At 47.5% G+C, this 25,264-nt stretch overlaps 1 pseudogene; it reads right to left on the bottom strand.

Moving 5' to 3' along the window:
• Positions 1–22,037: 22,037 nt before the first annotated feature.
• LOC121852006 lies at positions 22,038–22,974 on the bottom strand (annotated as a pseudogene).
• Between the last annotated feature and the right edge of the window lie 2,290 nt (positions 22,975–25,264).

Below are 25,264 nucleotides of genomic sequence, written 5' to 3'. Positions count from 1 at the left end.
TAAAAAAAATAGCTAGGTACCAAGCCGTAAGCCCCGCGGTGAGCAAGCGCTATTCCTTTTTCACCTCCGTCAACTTTAAATTAGTTTAATTAGCGATTTAGTGCGAGTATCTATTCATTTATTTATGATGCGTGCACGACCATACCAACTCACGCGCCTTTGGCGGGGGGGACGGCCCATGCCAAGTCGCACGCCTTCGGTGGGAGTGAGGGGGACATTTTCTTTCACGGTAAAAACGTTATAAATATACACTAAATGCTGACGTTAATTCTTCACTGTGTGATGTCCCCCCCCCACCCCGATGCGTGCAGTTATTACTACTATACACTCGCTAGATGCTACCACTATAGGCGGTAGATATTACCGCAAAGTGGCCAGAGAAATCATGGCTGGGGGGGGGGGGTGTCAGGGGTAGCAGCCCAGCCTCAGCCTGCCAAGGTGCCACCTCGGCCGGCTGGACAATCTAGGCGAGGCCGGAGGCTCTGCACAGAACTAGGCCTCACTATGTCACTCTATCAGGTGAGTACTTTGTGCTATAGAGTCGATAAATACTGCTATAGAGTCAGCATGTACTACTGTAGTGATAGCAGGTACCACCACAGTCGGCATGCACTGCTGTAATCATAGCAGGTACCACCACAGTATGCACTGCTTTAATCATAGCAGCTACCACCACAGTATGCACTGCTTTAATCATAGCAGGTACCACCACAGTCAGTACGCACTGCTGTTAGATTTTTCAGAGTAGTTTTGAAATATTTTTAAGACCCAGGCAACGCCGGGTACTTCCAGCTCGTAATGTATATGACTACATTAACTCCCCTGATCTGATCTTCACACCTGACTGGCTCTCAATTGATGACATCACATTTACCCCGTCTATTTAAGACCGAAGCAGGAGGATTTCTCCACAACTCTGGCTATCGCCTGATGAGGCTGGTTGTAATTACTGGCGAATTGTCTTACTCTAATTGTAAATATTGTGAGTTTACTCTCCAACGCACCGGTGTGCTGAACGAGTAATGGTTTGGCACGTTTTGTTTACGTGGCAAACCTTACTAATTGGCTGTGTTGGGTGGCGGCGGGTTTATTGACACATTTATATTAACACGATCTAATCCAAAAAAAATCTCTTGTGGAGAATATTGGTTGCGAAAGCCTACTATGTGTTAAACTGCTTACTCTGACTGTTAATAAAGTTCCCAGCATAATCTGGAGGATGCCCCTGTGCTCAGGGGCCGGGCACTTGGATTATATTTCCATTGCCAAAATGAACTAGAAAGCTAAACGAAAACATGTTTTTTTATTTTACTAGGTAAAGCCCCACAGAGCTATGTAGCTCTTTTTTTTCAGAAGAGACTTGGCCACACAAATGATAGCTCAACGAAGTTGCTTATCATGTGGAAATTTATAGCAGCCACATACTCTCAACGTATGTTGATTTTAAACATGGAGAAAAAACCTGGGGAATCCGGAGAAAAATCCACACAACCACAGAGAGAGAGAGAGACATGGAAACTCCAAATATACAGACAAGCTAGTTAACATCTCGCCACCGTGGTGCCTTCAAGTCGCATGGCAACACAGACACCACTCTCTGTCTCATCACGCATCGCCATGCGTTGGTAAATGTGGGTACCACTTTGTGGGCAAGTGAGCAGTGTCTTGTCCTATGGAGAGAATCCCCCCCCCCCCCCCCCCCGCTCTGCAGGGCTGTATTAGAAGAGTGAACCACTGATGCTTCCTCAAGGCTCATTTGAGTAAGCAGACAGAACACTGGACGGACGCAACATTCCCGCTTTCTACACCCGCCTCTCCACGTAGACCATTAAAAGTGCTTCTTACACAACCGACCCTGATTCATTACACTCGAGTCGACCTCTGCGCACGGAGTGGGGTCATGAACACAGTCACAACGTCCTCCCACATCCCACATACAGACGCGCACACAACGTGCATGCCTACCCTCCCCGTTTACAACCACCGGTCGTGTTCACAGCCACAATGCGTCATGAAGGCCAACTTCAGTCGAGTGCAGGGTAGTAATTCCCTTGGCCTGGTAATAGCATGTGCCTCACTGACCCTGTCATGTTTGTTAATCAGTACCCATTTCATCGACAGCCGCATTAGCCGGAGGTGTCTCTGTGTGTCTGTGTGTGAGTGCGTGTATTAGGGAGCCTGGGGACCGGTAGTGGTAGCGGTTAGTGCGCTGTGCTACGAACCCGGCGACCGGAGTTTGATTCCCGCTTGCGGCCAACACCGATGTCGATTATCTGAACCGGTCCTGGGCCTCCCCTAGGTCGACTCATCCTCAAAGAAGTACCTGATGCCACGTGTAAACATTGCCACTGAGGAGACAAAGGCGGCCGGGGGTGGTGTTGCCCACACACCCTCTCGTGTGCCGTGCCGGTCTTCATAGGTGTTCGCTATACGGGGGATCTCTGTCTTTTTGTGTGTATTATGAACCTATTTATTAAACTAAACTATTTTTATTCTTTGGATCTTTAGGTCAAGTCACATAGATAGGTTCAAAGAAAATAACAAAAAACTACGACGTTTCGATCACAACACAAGCGGTCGTCATTATGTTATTTTCTTTGAACCTATCTACGTGACTATACCGAAAGACCCAAAGAATATGAATTCCTGCAGTCACGAAAGCTTTAAGTCAACATTTAAACTATTTTTATGTTACCAGGTAAAGCCCACTAAGCTGTATAGCTCTTTTTGACAAGCAACGAAGTGGCTTATCAAGTGGAAATTTATAGCAGCCAAATAAGCTAAAAGCACGTTGATTATGAATGTGGAGGGAAAAACGGTGAGCCTGGAGAAAAATCCACGCAACCACGGGGAAAACACATAAACTCCAGATATACAACAGGCGTTAGGGTCGAGATCGAACTCACGACCTCCTCCATACCAGGCAAGGGAGATAACATCTCGCCACCGTGGCACATTGTGGGTGCTACTCGCTAACAGCACTTTCCCCAACAGTCTGTTAAGGCTATATGGGGGATCTTTGTCTTTGCAGAAGGGACCTCTTTCCGGTTCGCAAATTAATACAACAATTCGGAGCAACCCAAACAGAGTGATGGCTTGGGATCATTCTAAACATGTGACGTGACAGAGACGTCACTTAAGTGTCTAAGGATAATAATGGAGCAGCAGCCAAGGAATGGAATGCGTCAGTGAGGGAAGCTGCCTAGGAGATGGAGCGATAAAATCAGCTTCCGTTGCAAGTGCTATGTGTATTATTACATTGTGGGGAGCGGTGGCACAGCGGTTTGTGTACTGCACTACGAACCTGGCGATCTGAATTCGATTCCCGCTCACGACCAATAACAGTGGGGAATATTCGAACCAGTCTTGGGACTCCCCTGGGTCGACTCAGCCTTAAATTAATACCCTCGTGCGCCGTTCCGGCCTCCATAGATCCTACTCGCTAACAGCACTTGCCCCGAGAGTCTGTTCAAGGCAATACGGGATTTCTTTATATATTTTTTTCATTACATCGAAGGGTTTGTGGTTAGTGAGGCTTTCATCCATATGTAGACACACAAAATGGCCTCTACGCTGTTGCACCAGCCACGCAGAGCGCCGGAAGCCTCCATTGGAGGAACTGGCGGTCACGTGACCGGGAGCGGGGAGCTCCAGTCGGGATTCAGGAGGGAGCGTGGCCGACGGGGGCGCGAGGCGGCGGCCAGGGGATAAAGGGGGGTCGCCGGGGGACTCGGGGCTCGTTTGGGGATCCACTGAAGAGGTCTTCGCTGCCGCTCACCGTCGTCGTGTAGGTTTAGTCAGGGAAACGTGGGCCCGTAGCAAGTGTGCTACCGACCCGGTAATAGCTAACTCACACACACATAGTGAACAGTCTAGGACAGTAAAGCCACACTTAACAATAGAACCCAGTAATCAGTGAGTTGTTTATTAAACACGTTGCCTCCACACATATAGTGTGTGCGCCTCAGTACGTACACACGCTACACATAAATGGATTTACCATGGCGAGTGATCATGATGTCTCTGATTTGTATTTCTTTCTGCCATTAAAATGTCAACGCTCGTGTAAAAATGAAATAACAGTAATGATGCCGTTGTTTTTTGACAGATTCTTATTTAAATCATAGGTTGAAACATGAAGACAACTGCCACGGCAAAGACAACGGTCGTGTTGAACCTGTGATAATATCTCTCAAGTGCGAAAGACACATTCGACGGCAAAAAAAAGCATCAAGACGCCAACACAATTCTTCACTCAATTCCGACATCGACCGACGAGCGCTTAGCACTGACGCTTTCATCCTTCCTAGCGCGCACTGAGAGAAGCCTCCGTCATCCTTCCGCCCTTGATGACTCCAGCTTTTGGCTGGACACCTACTGCGGAGAGCTGAGCCACTCCCTAGCACATCGGGTTCTTCCAGCCTCAGGAAAACGAATTCTGTCCCACGGGGGACGCAGTTTGTCAAAGGATTCTCTTCATTTGTCAAAACTTCTGTGTTGTATGTGCAGTACTGTTATGTTGTCATCTGCTCATCCGTAGACTGTTTAGCTGCCGCCCTTACCACCCGTAAAATAGCGTGGGACAGTGAGCAACGATGTGCGGACTGTATCTGTTGGAATGCTCACATCCCTAGTGGGGTGACCGGGCGTGAATAGGCACGTACGGTTGGTCAGCTACCATGGTGCGACGGTCAGCGGTTGAAACGATGGTGCAAGTTTGTTCACTCGCTCCACTCCTCCCTGCCTCTGTCCACCCAATCAGTGTCAATGAGTTCTATCACACAGTCGAACGACTGGTCTCGCGCGTGGTGGGGGAAAGTGTGGGTGCTTCCACACCGCTTCCAGAGGGCCTTTCCCTGGATGGGCCCTCTAGAGAGGGGATCCCTGTAGTGGGGACCCCTTCACCCAGCAGTGGCATGAACCAAGTAAGCGCAGGGGCTGTGCCTTTGCTATTTAAAGTCGCAAGACGGCAGAATTACAACACGCGATAGAGGGAAAGACGAGCTGATGGTCAAGAACACAGCGTCTCGTGCACACATGTCCACGGTCATAATTGATAGCCATGGAATCATTCTGAATGCCTTACCCGGCCGCGGCGGGGCACCAACGAGTCTAGATTGAACGCCAGCTGGAATGGAACGCGTCAAGAGTGGAACGTCTACCACGGAGATGGAGACACGAAAGGGGCACGTGCGTGGATGCTGGACCCGTTGTCATATCGCAGGATCGCGAGAGGCCGCAATGACACGGGGGAGGCTTTCATCCAGCAGTGGATTGACTGTGGCCAATAAAGATAATAACGATGGCGATGATGCCAATGATGACGAGGAAGGACATCAAGGTGGGTGAGAGGACCAGGCTGAGGCAGGCCAAGCTACTTCAGATCGGTGGTGGGTTGCTACGGGAGGCTGCAGCAGGCAAGGCACTGGAAGAGGTGAGCTGAGATGAGACCACCATGGGGTGGGTTTTGAGATATCACTCAAACACTGCAGCAAGCACCACGAGACACTCGCCAAAGCGTTGCCCTGACTGTCTCCCACAATGCACCGCGCGTCGCTTGACTTTAAAGCGCGCGGCAGATAATGAAGCAGTGGCGATACGAACCCGCACTTTGACGGCACTCATAAAGGTCGCGTGATCGCAACTTTAAAATTGATATATTTTTGTTATTTTCATTCACAGAATATGCTTGTGTTGGGCGCCTCAACCTACACCGTGTTTTCTATTCCCGGACATGCAAAGTCACTTTCCTAACTTACGTTTTTATCATGTAATGTAAGGAAATATTTCGTAAATGGCATGTAAATGTGATTTCGTTGTATGTTTATTTTGTTAACACTATTATTCGTAAACAATACTAAATAATTATATATATGTGGGTGTAAGTTGGGTGAGGTGAGTGGCTCTCAAATGGGCTCACCTTCCTCTTTTCTACTGCACAACCGAGCCGTACTAGGGCCGTGCCAAGCCACCTCGGCGTGGCTCAGGATTGGCCTGGTGGTTTTTCCCACTGCAGAAGCCGAGCCCGTGCCGCTGACATCACAAACATCACTGGCCATGACCCTGGCCCTGCTTGGCCTCAAGCCAGATTGAACTGCCATTGCGAGTCCAGCTATTTCACGTTCCGGTTCTGCCTTAGTCTCACAAATCGCTGGTGGGAGAAAAAAACTCGTGAAGTTAGGGGCTCCGTCAATGCCTCAATTCGGATGTGGCAGATGGAAAAGGGATAAAGGTTTTTTTTTTCTTTAAGTTAGCCCAGAGCCAGTTGTGGAAATTCCATAAAACCAATAGTAGGATTATAGAGGAGCTTTAGTAGCAGCGCCATTGATGCTCTGGGTGCTAAACTAAAACTAAACAATTTTTTTTATTTTTCCAGGTCAGGCCCACTGAGCTATGTGTCTCTATTTCAGAAGCGACCAGGCCACAAAAATCAAAGCTCAACGAAGTGGACTACCACGTGGAAATTTATAGCAGCAAAATACTATAAATGGACGTTGAATCTAAATTTGGAGAACATGCAAACTCCAAATATACAGAGGCGTTAGGGTCGAAATCGAACCCACGACCTCGTGTATACTAAGCAAGGTAGCTAACATCTCGCAACCGTTGTTTGATTCCGGTGTCGGCCTTTCCGTGATTAAACCGGGCTGTAACGTATAGCGGGTTGATGTTCTCAGACCGGGCACCAAATATTGCACGAAAATATTTTAATTTCAGCTTTGTTACATAATTTACTTCTAAAAGAAACTGGACCTTCATTGAAAGAGCCAGGGGAACACAGCGTTAAGAAGCACCCTCTCGTATTGGCTGAGATGGGCCCCTATATAGGCGCCCCCTATTTTGGCGGACACTATTGGATGACTACTCGAATGTATGTATGTTGAACTTCTATCGCATCGTACGTAGCAAACCGTGATAATCGTGCTATTGGGGCGGCCCCTATTGGGGTGACCCTATTGAGGCGGCCCCTACTAAGGCGACCACTATTGGGGCGACTCTATTGGGGCAGCCCTATTGGAGTGAGCATATTGGGGCGGCCTCTATTGGAGCGACGATATTCGGGTGACCCCTTTGTAGCGACCCTATTTGGATGGCACCTAATGTGGCGGGCCCTATTGGGATGGCCCCTATTGAGACGACCCTATCGGAGTGACTCTGTTGTATCGTGACTGAACGTGAGGCCCTGGCTGGACACGAGGCCCTCGCAGGATGCGGGAGTTCCAGGAGGAGGTCTCATCCTGCTAACGACGCTCATGACGACAGCACCACTGTCACGAGACTGCACGTTCAACGTCGATGCGGAAACTTTGAAGTAGATTTATCATTTCTTTTTTTCGCTACAGTGAAGATAACGTTGTGTTGATTCGTTCAATGTTAAACTTAGCCAATGTGCCGAGCCACGGATCTGCGTTTTGCTTCAGCCTTGGAAAGAGTTGCAAATGCACGTTATTATCTTTATTAATATTATTTAGATTATAGTAAGGGGAGGGATTTTGTTACGTATCATTGGAAGGTGATCTCTGTATTTGTGTGCAAAATTAACAAAACTATATAAAGTCAAGTTCCAACATTTAATCGTGTTCGAGAAGTTACACCTTTTATCGTTACTTATGTACCTGGGGGAGCCACACTGAGATCGACCCACTTCTGGAGGGTGCTGCTGCATTGGGTTGTTTGGCTAGCACGGGTGGCATTGTGTGTCGGGAGTAAACCGGAGCCCCTACGTGGCTGTTTATCTCATGGTCAGGTCACCTCTTTTCCTTTTTATTATCATTATTGTTTTTGTACGCGTCGCACTGTCTTCATGCGCAAATTCTCGAATAAAAAATGAATCTTTTTTAACTGTCTTCATCTCTCTTCAGTTATTTTCAAACGTCTTCCTCAAGTTTTTTTTTCTTCCCTTGGTTGATGATAAACTATTTTCAACCTTTTCATGCACGGCGCCCTGAGAACCATTGTCTAATGGGCGCTTTATACATGAAAATGTTTTATTATTCTTAAATTCCAGCAGCTGCACTTCAGTTGGCAGCAGAGGTCGCAATCGGGTACCCGATACCCGTACCCTACCCGATACCCGGCTACCCGTACCCGGCCGGGTACGGGTACCCGTTTGCGACCCTGGTGCGGCCGGGTACGGGTAGGCCGTGAGTCACTGGTAAGTAACCGTTTGTCACTCATTTCCTAACGTCTTGTCTCTTCTCACAATTTAAGTTCCTAGAATCAACCCACCCGCGCCTGCAACATGACTTCATCCCAGAGGTCGTAATCGGGTACCCGTACCCTACCCGATACCCGGCCGGGTACGGGTAGCCGGGTATCGGGTAGGGTACGGGTACCCGTTTGCGACCCTGGTGCGGCAGGGTACGGGTAAGGAATAAAAACCCGTTTGCGACCTCTGGTTGGCAGCCAACGTTCGAAGCTGACTGCGACCCTCGAAGGAACAGAGCCGCCCCCCTTGGTCCCCCCCCCCTCGTGATCCGTGGTCCAAACAAATCACTGGAGACGCCGTGAACGGCAGCGAGAGCAGTTGAAGCGAACGCTGTAATCGCAAGAGGTCACGTTTGGCGCAACGCTCCTTCGCTGACTGTGCGTGCTGAATGAGTTATCGTCCTTGTATGACAACCTGTGTACCCAGAGAAAGCATTACTGAGTCCCATGAATATATTTCAGGAGGGTCCTGCCACGTATTTGCAGGACTGAGGGTGATGCTGCTGCTGTGTAATCCCAATTGAGCATGAGAATAGGTTTTCCCCTTTTTTCTGGCAACAAAACAGGTGTTAAGATGTTCAAACACCAAACTGAAACCTTTTACAATTGAGTAATTTGCGGGTTATTTATTACCATTCGGGTGTCTTGGCCGATACTGGATACATTACACGATGTGTGTGTGTTTAGCTATGGGAGGAAGCCAGAGAACCAAGAGGAAACCAATGCAGAACAGGGGGAGAACGTTATAATACGCCACACAGAAATTGGCCTGAATGAGGAATCGAACCCAGGCGCTACTCACTGTGAGCAAAGAAGCGCCACAACTGCGCCTCCCTCCTGTCATCAAGTTAAGATGAGCATATGGTGTATCTAGTACGAGCATATCGAGTGTACGTGCTGCTGAACTAGCTACTGCTATTCGAAGTGTGACAGCCACCAACGTTTGAGCAGCTGGGTGCAATCCGTGGACCTGGGTGTCTCTATAAAAAGTTGAATGTGCACGTTAACGTTTCTGTTCCAGAAAAAATGCAATCGAGAGTACGTGGGCAGCAGCACAGGTCAAGAGAACAGCTGACAAGATATAAGAGACAACAATAACTCGATTAGAGTGGATACCACGAGAGAGAAGGGAAGCAGCATCAGTGAGACAACATCTTGGAATTCGGAGGCGCAGACTTACCAGGAATAAAATGGGGGAGACCTTTGCCTAGTAGTGGGAAGTTAGAGGCAGGTAACAACAACCACAACCACAACAGACTCGCACGGAGATCCACGGACTCGCACGGAGACCCACGGAACAGGAGATAGAGGTTTAGTGAAATAAGACAAATTTAGACAAATCTCGACGTAGTAAGATGACGCGAGATATAGACAAGAGATGTAGGTGCAGTGGGATAAATGAAAAGACACATATACATGGAGAGATGTAGTGAGATGAGAGACGAGATACAGTCAAGATAGGGAGATACCGGTGATATGACAGATGAGAGATTGGAAAACAAGATAGACGCGAGAGAGCGTAATTGAGCATGGGGCTTGCGAGCTGAAACTTGTGATGCCCTCTACTGTTGTCGTCAATCCGGGTACCCCTTGAGCAGCTTGGAGCCCGAAGCGTGGGCGGGTGGACTGAGGGGGGCAGATTATTTATAGGAGAACCACTGATTCTTGAGAAGTACTGTAGAGCATATTTTATTGATCCACGGGATATGATTATGATGCTGACGATGGCTGGGTTGATGTACGAGCAGGATTTGAAATAAATAAAAAAAACTCTCCCATTGTGGGGCAAAGTGCATTCATCCCGCAGGGTGTACCAGATATAAAATCAGGTTCCGCTGTTGTGTGTGTATGGCGCCTCGGTGGCGAGATGTTAACTCCCTCGCCGAGAATTCAGGAGTGTGTGGGTTTGATCCCGATTCTAAAACCTGTATATTTGAAGTTTTCATGTCTCTCTCGCTCTCCGTGGTCGCGTGGATTTTTCTCCGGGTCCTCCGGTTTTTCCCCTCCACATCTAGAGTCGACATCACGCATTGAGAGTATCGCTTCTGGAAAAGAGAGCTATTGAGCACAGCGGGCCTTACCTGGTAAAATAAAAAAAAATAGTGTGTGCATGTTACAGTACATTCCATTGAGCCATGAACTCCATGGTGATATATAAATAACAAGCCGCTCCAGGGCTATTGTGATATTGTGTTACATCGAGTCCTCCCTCTCCGATCTTATCAAACCTGTTTAAAAAATATAGGCTGAAAGTTGCGAGCTCCAATTCCGCGTTAAGTGTCGATTCAGTCAATCACCATCATCACCACCACCACCACCATCATCATCGTCATTTGCCTCGTGTTGTTCGGCGGGGTGTCCGACGTTTCGCTCCACGTGCCTGGAAGCTTCTTCCATAACGCTCTCCGTTCAACTTCTGAACTGGCTCGATTCCGCGCCCTAGAAGCTCGCTTGAGTTGGAGAAGCTCCCAGGCACGCGGAGCAAAGGGTTGGTCATCGCACCGTAGCAACAACGCGCGGTTTCAACCGAGAGAACGCACCTGGAGGAGCTGCAAACAGTCCAACCGCGAGGTGGGCAGGGGCGCAGCTCAATGCTACAACGTGGGGGTGGGGGGGCTATGCAAGATCCGACTGTGCCCCTCCCCTCTTTTATACCGACTCACTTTTTAAATCCTTTATATTAAGTTCGCTTGCTTGCTTGCGTGCTTGCGTGCTTGCTTGCTTGCTTACGACCGTGCAAATCTTTCGGTCGTTTTTTAACCCACTTCCCGTGATCCAATCGAGCTGACATTTTGCACACAGACTCGTTGTGCGAGACAAGTAATGTTCGTGAAAAATTTTTTCCAAAATTTTACACTGTTTAGGGAAAACAAATTAAATATTTAATTACCAATTGCTTAATACTGGCAGACAATCATCTGACCCATAGGTGGCAGCCATCTCAAGCCAGAGGACGAGAGGACTCTAACCGCCACGCATATAAAGGATTTATAGTGAAAAACTTTGTTTTTACGGGTTATACTTATTACTGAAATAGCTAACGGATGTGTTTAACCCCGTTGTCTCGGCCTCGCTGTGCGCTACGTTGCACCACTATCCGAGTAGTTAACCTCGCGTTCAGTAAACCTTCAGAGCCAGGTTGAACATCTGACGCCAACGTATTTAATGAATAGAACGAGGTAAAACTGATGGGAAAACACAGCACAAAAAAACAGTATCTGTTAATACTTTCAATATCAATACACTGAATGAATGGATACTGCAGCATTAAAACATTGTCTTAGATAACATGAACTCAACAGGCACCTACAATAGCACTGAATAGCTATACAACAAGAGAATAAGCTACTGTGTTAAATAAGGTAACTTTGTGTAATCACCATACTGCAGCCTAAATGTACAGCGCTGCACATAACACTGAACTGTGGATGCGATACTTCTTCATCTTTGCTCTCAAGAACGCATTAAAGTTACATGGGCACAAGTATGGCTCGCCTTATCCAACTACAAATAACTTTCACAATAATGCAAGTGCATTGCTTCGTTGTTAACCATGCCTTATATGTATCATAACAATTTAACAGCATTATAAAGGCATTTACAGCATTGTAACGTCAATCCTAACATTATAACAGCATTCCCAGTACTATAAAAAAAACATAAACGAACTTACAGACTAGATTTGAAGCTTTCGTGACTGCAAAGATTCATATTCTTAGGTTTTTTCGGTTAAGTCACGTAAGTAAAACATCAAAATAAAAATAAAATAAAAATAAAAAATCACGACGTTTCGGAGGCAACACAAGTCTCCGTCATCAGGTGAGACCGTTACAGCCGGATTAGCTGCATTCTGATGAGCCCCCCCCTCTCCTCCCCCTCAACTTGCCTTTTTAAGGGATTACATCTTGAATCATTGCCTCACTTGATGCAGCTAATCCGGCTGTAACGGTCCCACCTGATGACGGAGACTTGTGTTGCCTCCGAAACGTCGTGATTTTTTATTTTTATTTTATTTTTATTTTGATGTTTTACTTACGTGACTTAACCGAAAAAAAACCTAAGAATATGAACTTACAGACAATGTTTCTTAAAGTCCCACAATGAACAGATGCACCCGACTTCACTGAGACGCTATTTGTGCCTCCATTTTGTACTCTGTGTAATGACTGACACACTGCCTCATGGCTTAGAAAATCTTAAATCGTAACTTCCTGGTCACGTGACCAAACTCAACACTATATCAGGAAGTTCCTGTCTAATCAACACCCCCATATCTGCCATGAGGCAGAACACCCGTATACAATAATTCGTTAGGCGATGACTTTCTATTATATCATTTTAGTGCAACAGTGTGTTGGGTTTATAGGAAGACAGTCTCGAGGTGACAGTAATAATAATAAATATGTAAAGGTAACAATCCTCACAATCAAGTTATCGCGCGTCTTGCTTTCATGCGTATGTCAGTTAGCAAACAAGCCTGCTGGTGTTCAGGAACAACCGACCAGCAGTAGCGCTGCTATATTCTATGCTGTGTGTATTTTTCGGAAGTATTATTTCATTTGCAACAATGTATTTTTGTTGGCATGTATGCTTCGGGTGCCACTGTATCCTTCGTACGTCTGTCCCTCCGAATGCAAAATGCCAGCGTTTTATTTTCCCTCCCCATCAACGACAAGACCCTTACAAGAGCGCACGATCTGTATTCACATACTGGAGTGTCGAAACCAGCCCATTAGTGTTGCTCGTGAAATGTTATGACATGTGCATCCACTCATGCGTGCACACACACACTCACTCGCATGTACTCCTACAATACATTGCATTTTTTTCCTGATTGCACAATTTTCTCGAGGCACTGGCTATTACAAGAAAAACGTTCCACTCGAATGATGTCATGTATTCGGCACCCACAGACGTTATTTCCTCGCTCAAAGCCCAACCACGAATCTCGGCGACACTGCAATTGCAAGGTTTGGGAGTTCACATCCCTGGTTCCGGGTTGACTCGGCTCCCTCTGCTCGCGCCGTCGGCCCTCCCCCAGCTCCGTCGCCCCCCCCCCCGGCTCCATCGGCCCCCCCCCCCTGGCTCCATCGCCCCCCCCCCCGGCTCCATCGCCCCCCCCCCCGGCTCCGTCGGCCCCCCCCCTCGGCTCCATCGCCCCCCCCCCCGGCTCCCCCGGCCCCGTCGGCTCACCCGGCTCCCTCGGCCCCCCCGGCCCCCTCACAAACGGCCCCACCAGCCGCTGCTGTGAGCGCGGCCCGGGAGCGCGCGTCTCAGGCGGCCATCTTGCTCAGCGTGTGAGATGGAACACCATGACCTCATTCAATCCGTGTGACTTGGAATCGAACTCTTGAAACGATCTAGAAAGTTTCCCCTAATGTGCGTCTTAAATTAACAACGTTTTTTGCCCCCTCACCCGGCCCTCTTACAAACGGCCCCACCAGCCGCTGCTGTGAGCGCGCCCCGGGAGCGCGCGCGCCTCAGGCGGCCGATGTCGGTGTAACGTATGGTGTGGCTCGTAGGGAGATTCCTGCATTTGGGAAACGAAATATTAACCGAAGTATAATCTTATATATATTAAAGTAAAACATTGTCTGTGGGTTTGTTTGTGGGTTTGTGTCTGTTCGCGCGCTTGCGAACGATTTGCCTCTCCAACGGTGGGGTTTACGTAATTAGAATTGCCAAGCACCAAGCCGTAAGCCCCGCGGTGAGCAAGCGCTATTTCTTTTTCATGTCCGTCAACTTTAAATTTGTTTAATTAGCAATTTAGTGCGCTTTTTGTGCACTTATCATTTATTTGATTTATGTATACACGACCATACCAACTCACGCGCCTTTGGTGGAGGGGACGGCCCATGCCAAGTCGCACGTCTTCGGTGGGAGTGAGGGGGACATTTTCTTTCACGTTAAAAATTCTATAAAAATACACTAAACGCTGACGTTAATTCTTCACTGTGTGATGTCCCCCCCCACCGCGATGCGTGCAGTTATTACTACTATGCACTCGCTAGATGGAGATCGTGGCTTGGGGAGGGGGGGGTCAGGGGTAGCAGCCCAGCCCCAGCCTGCCAAGGTGCCACCTCGGCCGGCTGGACAATCTAGGAAGAGGCCGGAGGCTCTGCACAGGACTAGGCCTCACCACGCCACTCTGTCCGGTGAGTACTTTGTGCTATAGAGTCGATAAATACTGCTATAGTCAGCATGTACTACTGTAGTGATAGCAGGTACCACCACAGTCGGTATGCACTGCTGTAATCATAGCAGGTAGCACCACAGTATGCACTGCTGTAATCATAGCAGGTACCACCACAGTCAGTACGCACTGCTGTTAGATTTTTCAGAGTAGTTTTGAAATATTTTTAAGACCCGGGCAACGCCGGGTACTTCCCGCTAGTATATAACATAACATATAATATAAAATATGAAATATAAACCGACCATAACGCGCAGTTGACTACAGTGTTTAGTTGATTGATCGACACGTGCGTTCATCTGCACGGTATTTGATAAACAGTGAAAGCTAAGTTGAACACATTAAGGGTTTTTTGTGTTAGATCGCGTAAATATAAAGGTGTCGTAGTTTTTGTTATTTTCTTTGAACCATCTACATTACTTTACTGAAAGACCCAAAGAATATCACCTAGATTGGTTCAAAGAAATAACAAAAAAAAACGACGTTTCGATCATAACACAAGCGATCGTCATCAGGAAAGGGGGGTTATTTTCTAAAGGCAAACTGTTTATAAAGGTTTAAAATGGGCGTAGCCCAAATGTCAGCAGCATGGGAGGGGCAGCTAATGTTAATGCAAGTGATGGGCAGCGACTGCGATGGCGGTAGGTTTCCACAAATTAAAGGGCTTCCAGGTAATCGGTGAGCGGCCTCCATGGCGAGTGGCTATGTTAATGTGAGAGATTAGCATGGTAATGTAAGATCGCAGAGTCACCGCCACGCCGAGGTACAGCACACGAAGGTGGCTGTGTTGGTGTGAGAAATTTAACCTCTTCATGTAAAATCGGAGAGCCGAAAATAACAACTAACATCGGAAGGTGGCAGCATGGGAACATCACAGCCAGGTATGACTTAAACTGGTTGATAACGTCATTCCAATGATTGCTAAGTTTGTACACATCTTCTCGGTTGAAATTGTGTCTGTGTCTGTATATATGGATTGCTTCATGAATGAATCTCTGTTGATAGCCAGTGGGTTTACATTATCTCAAGTCAACCCAATGGCACCTGGGTCTGTCCCGCAAACTACTGTCAGTGAGCCTTCAACACTTCACGTGACCTCAAGATGCACCTCGCCAGGCACAAGCGCCAGGATAACGTTGCCGCCACCTCGTGGCGAATTGCGGCTATTGTTTAGTGGTGATGGGTGTATCTCCAATTCAACAATGTCCAACGCGATGGAATGGCTAAACTACTTAAAACTGAAAATTTGTGATTGCTCTGCACTGGTGCCAGCATTTGGTTGGAGATTCATGACAGGAAGCTGCAGTCTTGTTAAATCGACCTTGGCTGAGAAACGTGTTCCGTGTCAATCTTAATTTTAGAACTTTCGTGACTGCAGTAAATGATTATTTGGTTCTTTCGGTTAAGTCACGTCTAAAGATAAAATAATAAATTAAATTAAATAATAGCATACGACGTTTCAATTGCAACACAAGCAATCATCATCAGGTATAATGAAATAGCGACATAAAATCTAACCAGAAAACTATAGACAGACATATTAGCAGACAGATATCACCAAGATACATAGAGGGAGCAACACAGGAACCAGAGATGATCACCCCTCTCTGGTTCCTGTGTTGCTCCCTCTATGTATCTTGGTGATATCTGTCTGCTAATATGTTTGTCTATAGTTTTCTGGTTAGATTTTATGTCGCTATTTCATTATACCTGATGATTGCTTGTGTTGCAATCGAAACGTCGTATGCTATTATTTAATTTAATTTATTATTTTATCTTTAGACGTGACTTAACCGAAAGAACCAAATAATCGTGTTCCGTGTGTTTAGTGTTGTCCTTCCCCTGCACATCCAATTCGGGGCCGTCCATAAATGACGTCACGCACCTGGGGGGGTCAGACATTTGTGGCGATGTGTTACAAGGTGGGGGTTGAGAAATGTGACGTCACATCAAAATGCGCAACTTTAATTAAATATAGACAACACGTTCTCCTTAATAAATAGACATTTTAATAAATACGCACTACAATGACAATAGTTTAAAGCGATTTGAAGCATTTTTTTTTGCACGGTTGGCTATGTACAGTGCTAAAGAATCTTGATTTGAAGCTTTCGTGGCTGCAGGAATCCATACGCTCTGGTTCTTTCCGTAAAGTCACGTAGATGGAAAATTCATAGATCACTAACGTTTCGTGATCTATTAGGAGAACTCCTACGTCAGGAGTTCTCCTGCTGTGTTGGTTTCACCTGATGACGGTTGCTTGTGTTGCGATCGAAACGTCGTGATCTATTCATTTTCTATCTACGTGACTTTACCGAAAGAACCAGAGAGTATGGTGCTAAATAAGTTCAACGTACGGTACGTGCATACCGGAAGCACGAGACGTGTTAATGGCAGTGGCGTCATTGACTGAGAACTCGCTGGAGTCGAGAGCCACCATGTGTACACTCACAGCCCTCATTGAACAACCTACACCCAAATGCAAGAAACAACCCACATTCACCCAACCCGACATGCACCAAACCCGACACTCACCCAACCCCACATGCACCGAACAACCAACAAGCAGCGAACCACACACGCACCAAACAACCCACACTCACTGAATAACCCACACTCACGAACCCCACACGCATCGAACTCCACTAGCACCGAATCCCACACACACCGAACGTCACACTCACCGAACCCCACACTCACGGAACCCCACATGCACCAAACAATCCACACACATCAAATCCTACACTCACTGATCCCTACACACACGGATCCCCACACTCTCTGAACAACCTACACTCACCGAACCACACACTGACCAAACCCCACACCGACCGCACATGCACCGAACAACCCACACTCACCGAACCCTACACTCACCGAACCCACACTTACAGAACCCCACATGCACCAAACAACCCACACACACCGAACCCCATACTCAACGAACCCCAAATGCACCAAACCCCACACGCACCAAACAACCCCACATGCACTGAACAACCAACACTCATCGAACCCCACACTCAGCGAACCCACACACACCAAACCCTACACTCACCAATGCTCAGACGCACCAAACCCTACACTCTTGGATCCCCACATGCACTGAACCCCCCATGCACCGAACAACCCACACGACCGAACTAGACACGCACCGAACAACCCACACTCACGGAACCAGACACGCACCGAACAACTGACATGCACCGAACCCTACACTCACCAGACTACACAGTTACCGAACCCCACACTCACCGAATAACCCACACTCACCGATCCCACACGCACTGAACCCCACACATCGGCCTTTGTGTTTCGAGAGACAATTATTTTGCGCCTTACGAGGTCAGCTGTAGGTTTTGCAGCGCCTAGAATGACTTAGTAGGCCAATCCTTGAGTTGCAATCCTTGCCACAGCAATTGCAAGTGAATGCGGTGGCAGCTCCAGAAGAATTATTGAGTGAGCTCTGGGAGGGAGGTTTTGTCAGAGTTGATGCGTAGGTAGCGCTTTTGTTTGAGGCGGTGTATCTTTTTTGGGCGTAGTCTGACCTTGCTGGATACCAGCGAGTGATCGGTGTCACAGACTGCACTGTGGTAGCTGCGTGTGATGAGTACTGGGTTGAGGAGGGCTCGTCGGGTGATGACTAGGTCCAGTTGGTGCCAATTAAGAGACCTTGGATGTCTCCATGATACTTTATGGTATGGTTTAGTAAGAAAGAATGAGTTTGTGATACAGAGATTGTGGTATGAACAAAGCTCCAGTAGTCTTTGGCCACTGGCATCCATCTTTCCAATGCCGTGATAGCCTAGGCATGCGGGCCACGCGTCGTGGTCAACCCCAACTCTTGCATTGAAGTCTCCGAACAGAAACATGTGCTCAGAGTTGGTAATTTTGCTAATAATATTGTGAAGCTCTTCATAGAACTGGTCATGAATCTCCGGAGGTGAGTAGAGTGTTGAGGCGTAGACACTCAGGATGTTTACATGGCCAGAAGCAGTGAGCAGTCTCATGAGCAGAATCCGATCAGAGCCTGAAGTGGTTCTATCATGCCAAGGAGTGTGTTTTTGACGGCGAACCCAACACCGTGTTGCCTTGGTTCGTTCTGCTGTTTTCCGTGCCAGTAGAAAGTGTCGTCACTCTCTCGTAGTGAGCCACTGCCAGCAAGCCGGGTCTCCTGCAGTGCTGCAATATCCATATGAAGTCTCGCCAGCTCCCTGTCGATAACTGCAGTCTTGCGGATGTCCTCAATCTGAAATAGATCTTCGGAGAGTCCAGAACACATTGTACGTACATTCCAGCTTGCAAAATGAAGGGCTGGAACCTTCTTTCGTTTTGTTTTGCTTTTGTCTGGTGCAGGTGTTGCAGCCCACTTGTCTGGTGATGAACCATAAGCTCCAAGCACCCATTGGAGTAGGTGAGCCGTGGCGGGAAAGCACCTTATTGGCCGGGGGTTGCCAAGCTTGAGGCGGGCGGTAGTTATCCATTGGGGTGCAATGACCCCTCCCACCGACGATGGCAACCCGTGGCGCCCATTTTTTACGCCAATCTAAAATGACTACTGCCATCCGTGTTTCTTGGCCACGATTAGGTGGCCGAGGAGTGTCCTCTCCCCATTTTTGCACCTCTTGTTGGCGCAAAGTCCGGGCAGGTTTTTCTGTAAATCCTGGGTTGCCCATGCGTCAGGATCCCCCCCTCGGCCTTGCTGGTGATGTCCAAAGGAGTGCGTAGCACGACGTTTGGTACCAGTTTGGCTGCAGGGGCTGCCGGGAATGTGTCGCAGAACGTCACAAAACCGCTTGATTTTCTGTCGGGGTTTACTCCCTTAGCCATTGACTCTCCCGAGACACTCACAAGGCAGTGAGAAAACCGCGTAACCCTGGGAGGGGCCCTTACCAGGTACTGACAGCCGGGCCAGCTGTGCCTGGGACTCGCGTAAGGCAGGGTCGTCACGGCCTGAGGTAGTTTATCACAAACCACCCGATACCATAACCCCACACTCACCAAACAACTCACGCACCGAACCCCACACTCATGAAACCAGACAAGCACCGAACAACTGACACTCACCAAACCCCACTCTCACCAAACAACCCAAATGCACCGAATTTCACGTGCAAAGAAATCCACAATAAACGAACCCCACCCTCACCGAACCCACATGCACTGAACCCCACATGCACCGAACAACCGACAGTTACCAAACTCCACACTTACCGAACCCCACATGCACTGAAGAACCCACACACACCAAACCCCACACTCACCGATCCCCACACGCACCAAACAACCCACGCACCGAACCCCACACTCACGGAACAACCCACGTGCACCGCGCAACCCACATTCACGGAACCAGACACTCACGAATCCCACACTCACCGGACCACACAGTTACCGAACTCCACATGCACCGACCAACCCACACACACTCAACCCTACACTCACGGATCTCCACACGGATTGAACCCGACACGCACCGAACAACCTACAAGCACCAAAACTAAACACTCACCGAATAACCCGCACGCGCTGAACCCCACACGCACCGAACAACCCACACTCACCAAACCCCACACTTACTTAACCTCACATGCATCGAACAACCCACACTCATATAATACTGTGATTAGCCAAGAGTTGTGAGTAGCTAAGAGGTGTGCGAATACACTTGATGAGTTTGGGAGAGTGAGTGGGGAGCAGCGAACGAGCAGCTCACCACAGGAGCCCTCCTGTGGGAATGGGGGGCACCAAGGGTGGTCGCGCAAGCTGCTCCTCACAAGACCAGCAGCGCAGCAGCTAATGACTAACCACGAGCGTGCCGACTCAGCAACCACTCCAGCGGTGGACAGAGCTTGACGGTGCAGCCGAGAGCGCCCTGTGTTCGACACACATACCCGCCGATCCAGCGCCCCCTGCTGGGGACCTGATGTATTTTTAGTACAAGGAAAAACGCTGTGCGACGACTCATCGCCTTCTGGACCCAAGGACCACAGTTGGACCTCGTGGTGACTGCCGTCCAACACACACACACATCGCGCATATTGGTGCGAATAAGATTGTTCCAAAAAGCTTTTTTTGTTTCGAAAATGGTTGCCATTCCAAGGTGGTGTTAACTATTAGCTGGTCGTGAAAAGCATTGTTCTGTCCCTAGAGTTGCATGAGTGCAGTCGTTTATAAGTGTTTTTGGTCATTCGTTTTCTTTTTAATCACATAATCTTACCAATGAGTTAATTGATGTCACACTAAACATTTGTAAGCATCTATGTCACGAATCTACACACTCGCATGTACACTATTGTTTCGGGACATTTCTTGAATTGCACAAACTTACGAATTCATTGATGTCACACGAAATATTTATAAGCATCTATTAGCCAAACCGACACACTCGCATGAACAATATTGTTTTGAAATATTTATTTTAATCCGATAATCTTACCAATGAATTCATTGATGCCCCCTTTTGCCATTGGGCACATGTTTCTTTAACACGGTTGCGTATGCATTTTATCATTTGTAAGGACTTCCCTATCTTCGTATGCTGTCGCGCTACTATGGAGTTGTTCTATTGCTCAGTTTAACAACGTAACCATTGAGGCTTAATTAGACGGATCGATGAGTATTATATCTGCAGGAGTACTGTTGTGGCAATTCCGATCATAAGGGTGTTCGCATATTAGAGTATTTTTACACACTTTCATTTAACTCACTGTTGCCATAGCCTCAAATCTTGCAACTCAATTTTAACCCACTTCCCAATGTCGTATCGACTGCAAACCTGGTATACTTATGTCATACTGACAATACTATATGCTATCATAAAAAATATATTTTTTTAAACATTCTTTATGTTTTGTTTCGGCCTAATTGTCCACGGTCAACTGACGTTGGCTGTAATTGGCCACGGTCCCTTACGTTATGACAAGCGTCGGGGCCACTTCCTGGAGTTCTTCCATTACTAGTACATTTCATAAAAGCTCGTTTTAAATGTTACTAGATAAAGTTGTTTAACACAGAAAAGTCCGACTGGTTCCTTCCTAAGTTCATGCGTAATTATCTTAGACCAGACAATTACACTAACATCATAACCAGTAAATGTGTCAGCGAGAATCCTCATCAGTTAAAGGTAAAGCAAGAATCATCGTATTATCACAATTGGTAAAACACGTTCTTTCAGAGTGGGCAGGTAGGAACTCGGTTGGATAGCACATTCGTGCACGACAGGCAAATAATCCCTGGTGGGAAGTGTGGAACCGGTTGTTCTACCTATAAAACATACCACCAACCCACCGTTTCAATAATGGCCATGCAAAGCAGAATGGAGGATATGAAGCTCGAGACTCTCTGGTTCTTTCAGTAAAGTCACGGTGAAAAGAACCAAAATAAGATCCTTGCAGTCACGAAAACGTCAAATTTAGAATACGAAGCTCAATGCAACTACAAAATAATCCCTGCCAACAGCAAATGGTGAAATACCCATGTTTTAAACATTAGAACCTCGTAAAAATGTAAATTCTTACATGCAACCACAAACATGCAAAGAGAAAATTGAAGTGCAATGCAGAAGGCTTTTATTCGTAGTCAGCCACAATTATTCTTTCAGAACATTTGATCAAAAACGGTACAAAATGCTGCTCTATTTCTCAGTAGCACGGGCGGTCATTTTGGTGTAAGTGAGCCCCTTGTAGACGCCACTCAGGGGAACGTCAAAGAGTGCGCCATTCATGCAGGTGATGCGCAGCAGGGCCGTGTACGGGAGGTCGATGTTTGCACGCCCGATTTTGGCGACAACGGTGACAGTCTTGTGCGGAGGAACCGAGACGGGGAACGTGAGAGTTTCCGTCCGCTCCTCCGAGTTCTCCAATGCGTGCGTGGTCTCAGAGCTCACGGTGAAGCTGAACCCGGCTCCCCTCCACGACCTCAGGTATGCCTGCCGAGACGGTCAGGCTGAAGGTGAACTCGATCTTGTTGGTCGTAGACCACGACGACTTTTGGTTATCATCTTGGAGCTCTCGAAGGTGTGAGACTGCATGACGCTGGTGTCGTTTATGTACTCCATTTCTTTAATCTCCTCCATCTGCACGTTAGGCAGAACCTGGTGCATAGTTGGGTACTTCATGTTCTGGATCACCGACGACTTCACAGCATTGATGAAAAGGAAGCCCATGGAGTCGATGTCAGCCCCCGCTCGGCCCTGAACGCCCAAGCAGATGCCGGAGCCCACGTCGATCTTGTACTCGGTCTTGAGCCCCCAGTCCGTCATCTTGGCAAAGAACTCGCGGTTGCGGCTCGTTCTGAACTTGATGGCACCCAGACGCGTGCCGGCCCCATTGCCCCACAGGGAGAGCTGCGACATGAACTCGCCCGACTGGAATTCAAACTGCTGAGCAGAGGAGTCCACGGTGCCGAATTCTGCCTTCGCCCGTCAGTCAGCCACACCTCCACACCCCTCACTTGCCAGCCTCCAACGCTCACGGAGAGTTTCTGCAGCGTGGCCGCATTGCTCCTCCATCAAACGAGAACGCATTTCCACCTTGGCCTCCAATGATGTGCAGCGTAAGTGGGTACGACATTATGTCAACCTGGATGGAGACGGAAGGGAAAGCATGTTTCAAGCCAAGTATTCCTGCCTTACTATCATTTACAAAAAACAGATTCAGGACTACAGTTCACTAGCAACTGTAGTTCAGTACCATTCGCGTCTTAAAATTTGGACATTAAAATACTTCGGAAGGGCTGAAAAAGTGGGCACCAAATAGTGCGCAATAGCCATTTTACATGTTGTTAAAATCAGGTTTTAAATCTTTGGCAAGTATGCAACATAAACCAATCAGTCAAAATTACTACCGTTTTTAGATTTAAATTTGTGGAATCAATATTAAAGCAAAAAGTGCGCAACACAATGAACTCTCGCGATAAATTAACAATTAGTCCTTCAAGCACAAGCGTGCGTGCTCATGGAACTGCGGGCATTGTTGGTGGCAGAGTATCAAAACTAAATTCCCATACATTTTTCTCCCAACATCAAACAGCAGGATAGAGTATGGCCCATTCCACAACCCTCGATCCACTCAGCCACAGTAGACCATCATGCAGTGGGGCAATGCAAGAGGATGCACGTGTCAAGTTGCAGTAGCACAAATACCTTTTCTTGCCACGAATAATGAAAAGCTCGGATAGACGATCCAGGGACTTGGCTGAAGGCGACCTAAACGGGTCATATGAACAGAAGCAGTTGGGTTAAGGTAGTGTGGGGAAACCAGATTAACCCTATAATCAAAGGCAACCATGTTTGCATATGCAGATCGCCCAGGCAAGAACCATCCTGGCCGAAAAATAAACAGCAGAGGTTTTTTAGAGCGCAGGCATAATGCAGTGGTCATTAGGTGTTGCATCATATCAGGGTGGAGAAATTATGACAGCACCGTTTGAAAAAGGGGTCAAATTAGACCCTCTTTAGATAAAAAAAAAATAGGTGGCAGGACAAATAAAATTAATTTGAGAATTCCCATTAACTGTTTCAAACTTAAAAGGGTTTTCAGCTTCTGCCATACAACCCTCAGATTTCAGGTCAATAAAACGGAAGTAGTGCAGCCCTATGCTACGAATCCATTTTTTAAACATTAGAGATTCAGCCAGAATTTTGGCAGGTGAGACTTTGAAAAAGGTACAGAACAGACATGGTTTAAAAAAAATACGGGGAGATCAACCCGGCTAATACTGGAAAATATTTGTTCAAACAACAAGCCCATTGTTGATGTTAAGGGAAAATTTAGGTAAACAAGCTAATGCATGCTTTTATTTGCAGTATAAAACTCTTGGACCCAAAATTATTCAAATTTGGTGTCTTTAATGAGTGGTTGGCTTGCATAAAAATGTCGAAATGGAAGGTTACGTGGATTGTTAAAACGCAATAAGGAGCAAAATGAATCGTCATGCGCGGCGAGTGCGTGTAGAAAGCGTCAGCTCGTTCGGCTTAGTACCTCCGAAGACATTAATCCTCAAAGTTAAAAAAGAAAACTGACCACGCAGAAAGTTAAATAAAAGTATGAAAAAAAGACGACCAACATGTACCCAACATGGCCTGGAAAGAGGCACAACAGCAAATCCTACAGCAAGCCCAGCAATGTAGCCCACCCCACTCACCACTTACAACAGCAGTCAGCCCCGTGAAGAGCAGATGCGGTGTGCCGTCTGCTCCCTCCTTTATATCGAGGGAGCGCACGTCACGTGGAACAATCACGCGGGTTTGCCTTCCCATCCCTGGCCAATCATGGGGGTCGGAGAGAGAAGGCAATCATCGCGAATCAATCAGTATGATGAGTCACTAATTGGATGGGTGGCGCTTCCTGCACTCGTTCCTATTTTGCGTGAGACTCCGTTAACGAGCCCAGCCACGCGCGCTCGGGCTTCATAGACGCAATCACGACCCCCAAGTGAGTATGTTGAGAGTCCATTGAGGGAGCTCACATCACGTGACAGAATTACGCGCGCGTGCCTCCGCCCATCTTCCCCTGCAGGCCAATCATCGGGAGCCAATCACAGCGAAGATTCGCTCATTGCACGCGCGCCCATTGTGTGAGGCGCCGTTCACGAGCCAAGCTACTGGCACGCGCCTCGTTAATGCAATCACAGTCCCAATACCAGGCCGTGAGTCAATTGAGTTGTGTACTCAAGTGATTTTAACGGGTTTTTTTCTCTTTAACATGGTCCACACGAAAAGGTTCAAATTAGCCTCGCTACCATCACCATCTGTAATTCATGTTGTTAATAAGTGCCTTATCGATTGAACTGAACGTGCCTCTGGATATTTTGTTTTAACTCATTTGTTCAATTGTGGAATGCTTTGATTTGTCTGCTGGC

The sequence above is a fragment of the Callorhinchus milii genome, unplaced genomic scaffold (assembly GCF_018977255.1).
Source record: "Callorhinchus milii isolate IMCB2004 unplaced genomic scaffold, IMCB_Cmil_1.0 Scaffold310, whole genome shotgun sequence".
NCBI classification, from domain to species: domain Eukaryota; kingdom Metazoa; phylum Chordata; class Chondrichthyes; order Chimaeriformes; family Callorhinchidae; genus Callorhinchus; species Callorhinchus milii.
The sequence above is the reverse complement of the archived record's forward strand: the minus strand, read 5'-3'. Positions and strand labels throughout refer to the sequence as shown.